The sequence below is a fragment of the Mobula birostris genome, chromosome 22 (genome assembly GCF_030028105.1).
Source record: "Mobula birostris isolate sMobBir1 chromosome 22, sMobBir1.hap1, whole genome shotgun sequence".
Taxonomy (NCBI): Eukaryota; Metazoa; Chordata; class Chondrichthyes; order Myliobatiformes; family Myliobatidae; genus Mobula; species Mobula birostris.
In genome coordinates this window covers 2,954,301-2,961,955 of record NC_092391.1, presented here as the reverse complement: position 1 = coordinate 2,961,955, position 7,655 = coordinate 2,954,301, and positions in this window count along the sequence as shown.

The window sequence follows — 7,655 nt, the reverse complement described above, 5'->3', positions numbered from 1 at the left end:
GAGGAGATTGTAGAGGATGAGGAGAATGGAGAGGCTGAGGAGATTGTAGAGGATGAGGAGGTTGCAGAGGTTGAGGAGATGAGGAGGATGAGGAGGTTGTAGAGGCTGAGGAGATTGAAGAGGATGTGGAGATTGTAGCGGATGAGGAGATGAGGAGGATGAGGAGGTTGTAGAGGCTGAGGAGATTGTAGAGGATGAGGAGGTTGTAGAGGATGAGGAGGTTGCAGAGGATGAGGAGATGAGGATGAGGAGGTAGTAGAGGATGAGGAGATTGTAGAGGCAGAGGAGATTGAAGAGGATGTGGAGATTGCAGAGGCTGAGGAGATTGCAGAGGATGAGGAGATGAGGAGGATGAGGAGGTTGTAGAGGATGAGGAGGTTGCAGAAAATGAGGAGATTGCAGAGAATGAGGAGGTTGTAGAGGATGAGGAGATTGTAGAGGATGAGGAGACTGGAGAGGATGAGGAGTTTGCAGGGGATGAGGAGGTTGCAGAGGATGAGGAGATTGCAGAGGATGAGGAGGTTGTAGAAGATGAGATTGTAGAGGATGAGGAGGTTTCAGAGGATGAGGAGGTTGTAGAGGATGAGGAGATTGTAGAGGATGAGGAGACTGGAGAGGATGAGGAGATTGTAGAGGATGAGGAGACTGGAGAGGATGAGGAGATTGCAAAGGATGAGGAGATGAGGAGGATGAGGAGGTTGTAGAGGCTGAGGAGATTGTAGAGGATGAGGAGATTGTAGAGGATGAGGAGGTTTCAGAGGATGAGGAGGTTGTAGAGGATGAGGAGATTGTAGAGGATGAGGAGACTGGAGAGGATGAGCAGTTTGCATGGGATGAGGAGACTGGAGAGGATGAGGAGGTTGTAGAGGATGAGGAGGTTACAGAGGGTGAGGAGATTGTAGAGGCTGAGGAGATTGTGGAGGATGAGGAGGTTGTAGAGGATGAGGAGGTTGTAGAAGATGAGGAGATGAGGAGGATGAGGAGGTTGTAGAGGCAGAGGAGATTGTAGAGGCTGAGGAGATTGTAGAGGATGAGGAGGTTGCAGAGGTTGAGGAGATGAGGAGGATGAGGAGATTGTAGAGGCTGAGGAGATGGAAGAGGATGTGGACATTGTAGAGGATGAGGAGATGAGGAGGATGAGGAGGTTGTAGAGGCTGAGGAGATTGTAGAGGATGAGCAGGTTGTAGAGGCTGAGGAGATTGCAGAGGATGAGGAGGTTGTAAAGGATGAGGAGGTTGCAGAGGATGAGATTGTAGAGGCAGAGGAGATTGTAGAGGATGAGGAGGTTTCAGAGGATGAGGAGGTTGTAGAGGATGAGGAGATTGTAGAGGATAAGGAGTTTGTAGAGGATCAGGAGATTGTAGAGCATGAGGAGACTGGAGAGGATGAGGAGACTGGAGAGGATGAGGAGATTGTAGAGGCTGAGGAGATTGTAGAGGATGAGGAGACTGGAGAGCATGAGGAGGTTGTAGAGGCTGAGGAGATTGTAGAGGATGAGGAGATTGTGGAGGCTGAGGAGATTGAAGAGGATGAAGAGATTGTAGAGGCTGAGAAGGTTGTAGAGGCTGAGGAGGTTGCAGAGGATGACGAGATGAGGAGGATGAGGAGGTTGTAGAGGATGAGGAGATTGTAGAGGATGAGGAGACTGGAGAGGATGAACAGTTTGCAGGGGATGAGGAGACTGGAGAGGATGAGGAGGTTGTAGAGGATGAGGAGGTTACAGAGGATGAGGAGATTGTAGAGGCTGAGGAGATTGTAGAGGATGAGGAGGTTACAGAGGTTGAGGAGATTGTAGAGGCCGAGGAGATTGTAGAGGATGAGGAGGTTGAAGAGAATGAGGAGATTGCCGAGAATGAGGAGGTTGTAGAGGATGAGGAGATTGTAGAGGATGAAGAGACTGGAGAGGATGAGGAGTTTGCAGGGGATGAGGAGGTTACAGAGGATGAGGAGATTGCAGAGGATGAGGAGGTTGTAGAGGCTGAGGAGATTGTACAAGATGAGGAGGGTGCAGAGGTTGAGGAGATGAGGAGGATGAGGAGGTCGTAGAGGTTGAGGAGATTGAAGAGGATGTGGAGATTGTAGAGGATGAGGAGATGAGGAGGATGAGGAGGTTGTAGAGGCTGAGGAGATTGTAGAGGATCAGCAGGTTGTAGAGGCTGAGGAGATTGCAGAGGATGAGATTGTAGAGGCAGAGGAGATTGTAGAGGATGAGGATTCAGAGGATGAGGAGGTTGTAGAGGATGAGGAGATTGTAGAGGATGAGGAGTTTGTAGAGGATAAGGAGATTGTAGAGGATGAGGAGACTGCAGAGGATGAGGAGATTGTAGAGGATGAGCAGGTTGTAGAGGCTGAGGAGATTGCAGAGGATGAGGAGGTTGTAAAGGATGAGGAGGTTGCAGAGGATGAGATTGTAGAGGCAGAGGAGATTGTAGAGAATGAGGAGGTTTCAGAGGATGAGGAGGTTGTAGAGGATGAGGAGATTGTAGAGGATGAGGAGTTTGTAGAGGATAAGGAGATTGTAGAGGATGAGGAGACTGGAGAGGATGAGGAGACTGGAGAGGATGAGGAGGTTGTAGAAGATGAGGAGACTGGAGAGGATGAGGAGATTGTAGAGGCTGAGGAGATTGTAGAGGATGAGGAGACTGGAGAGCATGAGGAGGTTGTAGAGGCTGAGGAGATTGTAGAGGATGAGGAGATTGTGGAGGCTGAGGAGATTGTAGAGGATGAGGAGGTTTCAGAGGATGAGGAGGTTGTAGAGGATGAGGAGATTGTAGAGGATGAGGAGACTGGAGAGGCTGAGGAGATTGTAGAGGATGAGGAGGTTGCAGAGGCTGAGGAGATTGAAGAGGATGTGGAGATTGTAGAGGATGAGGAGATGAGGAGGATGAGGAGGTTGTAGAGGCTGAGGAGATGAGAAGGATGAGGAGGTAGTAGAAGATGAGGAGGTTGCAGAGGATGAGGAGATTGTAGAGGTAGAGGAGATTGTAGAGGATGAGGAGGTTTCAGAGGACGAGGAGGTTGTAGAGGCTGAGGAGATTGTAGAGGATGAGGAGTTTGTAGAGGATGAGGAGATTGTAGAGGATGAGGAGACTGGAGAGGATGAGGAGACTGGAGAGGATGAGGAGGTTGTAGAGGATGAGGAGATTGCAGATGAGGAGATGAGGAGGATGAGGAGGTTGTAGAGGCTGAGGAGATTGTAGAGGATGAGGAGGTTGTAGAGGATGAGGAGACTGGAGAGGATGAGGAGGTTGTAGAGGCTGAGGAGATTGCAGAGGATGAGGAGATTGCAGAGGATGAGGAGGGTGTAGAGGATGAGGAGATTGTAGAGGATGAGGAGACTGGAGAGGATGAGGAGATTGCAGAGGATGAAATGATGGGGAGGATGAGGAGGTTGTAGAGGATGAGGAGATTGAAGAGGATGAGGAGATTGAAGTGGACGAGGAGGTTGTAGAGGATGAGGAGGTTGTAGAGGATGAGGAGATTGTAGAGGCTGAGGAGATTGTAGAGGATGAGGAGATTGCAGAGGATGAGGAGATTGTAGAGGATGAGGAGACTGGAGAGGATGAGGAGATTGCAGAGGCTGAGGAGATTGTCGAGGATGAGGAGACTGGAGCGCATGAGGAGGTTGTAGAGGCTGAGGAGATTGTAGATGATGAGGAGATTGTGGAGGCTGAGGAGATTGAAGAGCATGAAGAGATTGTAGAGGCTGAGAAGGTTGTAGAGGCTGAGGAGGTTGCAGAGGATGAGGAGATGAGGAGGATGAGGAGGTTGTAGAGGCTGAGGAAATTGAAGAGGATGTGGAGATTGCAGAGGCTGAGGAGATTGTAGAGGATGAGGAGATGAGGAGGATGAGGAGGTTGTAGAGGCTGAGGAGATTGTAGAGGATGAGCAGATTGTAGAGGATGAGGAGACTGGAGAGGATGAGGAGTTTGCAGGGGATGAGGAGACGAGAGGATGAGGAGATTGTAGAGGATGAGGAGGTTGTAGAGGATGAGGAGATTGCAGAGGATGAGGAGACTGGAGAGGATGAGGAGATTGCAAAGGATGAGGAGATGAGGAGGATGAGGAGGTTGTAGAGGCTGAGGAGATTGTAGAGGATGAGGAGATTGTAGAGGATGAGGAGGTTTCAGAGGATGAGGAGGTTGTAGAGGCTGAGGAGATTGTAGAGGATGAGGAGTTTGTAGAGGATGAGGAGATTGTAGAGGATGAGGGGACTGGAGAGGATGAGGAGACTGGAGAGGATGAGGAGGTTGTAGAGGATGAGGAGACTGGAGAGGATGAGGAGATTGTAGAGGCTGAGGAGATTGCAGATGAGGAGATGAGGAGGATGAGGAGGTTGTAGAGGCTGAGGAGATTGTAGAGGATGAAGAGGTTTCAGAGGATGAGGAGGTTGCAGAGGATGAGGAGATTGTAGAGGATGAGGAGACTGGAGAGTATGAGGAGATTGTAGAGGATGAGGAGACTGGAGAGGATGAGGAGATTGCAAAGGATGAGGAGATGAGGAGGATGAGGAGGTTGTAGAGGCTGAGGAGATTGTAGAGGATGAGGAGGTTTCAGAGGATGAGGAGGTTGTAGAGGATGAGGAGATTGTAGAGGATGAGGAGACTGGAGAGGATGAGGAGACTGGAGAGGATGAGCAGTTTGCAGGGGATGAGGAGACTGGAGAGGATGAGGAGGTTGTAGAGGATGAGGAGGTTACCGAGGATGAGGAGATTGTAGAGGCTGAGGAGATTGTAGAGGATGAGGAGGTTGCAGAGGTTGAGGAGATGAGGAGGATGAGGAGGTTGTAGAGGCTGAGGAGATTGAAGAGGATGTGGAGATTGTAGAGGATGAGGAGATGAGGAGGATGAGGAGGTAGTAGAGCATGAGGAGGTTGCAGAGGATGAGGAGATTGTAGAGGCAGAGGAGATTGTAGAGGATGAGGAGGTTTCAGAGGATGAGGAGGTTGCAGAGGCTGAGGAGATTGTAGAGGATGAGGAGTTTGTAGAGGATGAGGAGATTGTAGAGGATGAGGAGACTGGAGAGGATGAGGAGACTGGAGAGGATGAGGAGGTTGTAGAGGATGAGGAGACTGGAGAGGATGAGGAGATTGTAGAGTCTGAGGAGATTGCAGATGAGGAGATGAGGAGGATGAGGAGGTTGCAGAGGCTGAGGAGATTGTAGAGGATGAAGAGGTTTCAGAGGATGAGGAGGTTGCAGAGGATGAGGAGATTGTAGAGGATGAGGAGACTGGAGAGTATGAGGAGATTGTAGAGGATGAGGAGACTGGAGTGGATGAGGAGATTGCAAAGGATGAGGAGATGAGGAGGATGAGGAGGTTGTAGAGGCTGAGGAGATTGTAGAGGATGAGGAGGTTTCAGAGGATGAGGAGGTTGTAGAGGATGAGGAGACTGGAGAGGATGAGGAGACTGGAGAGGATGAGCAGTTTGCAGGGGATGAGGAGACTGGAGAGGATGAGGAGGTTGTAGAGGATGAGGAGGTTACAGAGGATGAGGAGATTGTAGAGGCTGAGGAGATTGTAGAGGATGAGGAGGTTGCAGAGGTTGAGGAGATGAGGAGGATGAGGAGGTTGTAGAGGCTGAGGAGATTGAAGAGGATGTGGAGATTGTAGAGGATGAGGAGATGAGGAGGATGAGGAGGTTGTAGAGGCTGAGGAGATTGTAGAGGATGAGGAGGTTGTAGAGGATGAGGAGGTTGCAGAGGATGAGGAGATGAGGAGGTTGAGGAGGTAGTAGAGGATGATGAGGTTGCAGAGGATGAGGAGATTGTAGAGGCAGAGGAGATTGTAGAGGATGAGGAGGTTTCAGAGGATGAGGAGGTTGTAGAGGCTGAGGAGATTGTAGAGGATGAGGAGTTTGTAGAGGATCAGGAGATTGTAGAGGATGAGGAGACTGGAGAGGATGAGGAGACTGGAGAGGATGAGGAGGTTGTAGAGGATGAGGAGATTGCAGATGAGGAGATGAGGAGGATGAGGAGGTTGTAGAGGCTTAGGAGATTGTAGAGGATGAGCAGGTTGTACAGGCTGAGGAGATTGCAGAGGATGAGGAGGTTGTAAAGGATGAGGAGGTTGCAGAGGATGAGATTGTAGAGTCAGAGGAGATTGTAGAGGATGAGGAGGTTTCAGAGGATGAGGAGGTTGTAGAGGATGAGGAGATTGTAGAGGATGAGGAGTTTGTAGAGGATAAGGAGATTGTAGAGCATGAGGAGACTGGAGAGGATGAGGAGACTGGAGAGGATGAGGAGATTGTAGAGGCTGAGGAGATTGTAGAGGATGAGGAGACTGGAGAGCATGAGGAGGTTGTAGAGGCTGAGCAGATTGTAGAGGATGAGGAGATTGTGGAGGCTGAGGAGATTGAAGAGGATGAAGAGATTGTAGAGGCTGAGAAGGTTGTAGAGGCTGAGGAGGTTGCAGAGGATGACGAGATGAGGAGGATGAGGAGATTGCAGAGGCTGAGGAGATTGAAGAGGATGTGGAGATTGCAGAGGCTGATGAGATTGCAGAGGATGAGGAGATGAGGAGGATGAGGAGGTTGTAGAGGCTGAGGAGATTGAAGAGGATGTGGAGATTGTAGAGGCCGAGGAGATTGTAGAGGATGAGGAGGTTGAAGAGAATGAGGAGATTGCAGAGAATGAGGAGGTTGTAGAGGCTGAGGAGATTGTAGAGGATGAGGAGATTGTGGAGGCTGAGGAGATTGAAGAGGATGAAGAGATTGTAGAGGCTGAGAACGTTGTAGAGGCTGAGGAGGTTGCAGAGGATGACGAGATGAGGAGGATGAGGAGGTTGTAGAGGCTGAGGAGATTGTAGAGGATGAGGAGATTGTAGAGGATGAGGAGACTGGAGAGGATGAGGAGTTTGCAGGGGATGAGGAGATTGTAGAGGCCGAGGAGATTGTAGAGGATGAGGAGGTTGAAGAGAATGAGGAGATTGTAGAGGATGAGGAGGTTGAAGAGAATGAGGAGATTGCCGAGAATGAGGAGGTTGTAGAGGATGAGGAGATTGTAGAGGATGAAGAGACTGGAGAGGATGAGGAGTTTGCAGGGGATGAGGAGGTTGCAGAGGATGAGGAGATTGCAGAGGATGAGGAGGTTGTAGAGGCTGAGGAGATTGTACAGGATGAGGAGGTTGCAGAGGTTGAGGAGATGAGGAGGATGAGGAGGTTGTAGAGGTTGAGGAGATTGAAGAGGATGTGGAGATTGTAGAGGATGAGGTGATGAGGAGGATGAGGAGGTTGTAGAGGCTGAGGAGATTGTAGAGGATCAGCAGGTTGTAGAGGCTGAGGAGATTGCAGAGGATGAGGAGGTTGTAAAGGATGAGGAGGTTGCAGAGGATGAGATTGTAGAGGCAGAGGAGATTGTAGAGGATGAGGAGGTTTCAGAGGATGAGGAGGTTGTAGAGCATGAGGAGATTGTAGAGGATGAGGAGTTTGTAGAGGATAAGGAGATTGTAGAGGATGAGGAGACTGGAGAGGATGAGGAGACTGGAGAGGATGAGGAGGTTGTAGAAGATGAGGAGACTGGAGAGGATGAGGAGATTGTAGAGGCTGAGGAGATTGTAGAGGATGAGGAGACTGGAGAGCATGAGGAGGTTGTAGAGGCTGAGGAGATTGTAGAGGATGAGGAGATTGTGGAGGCTGAGGAGATTGAAGAGGATGAAG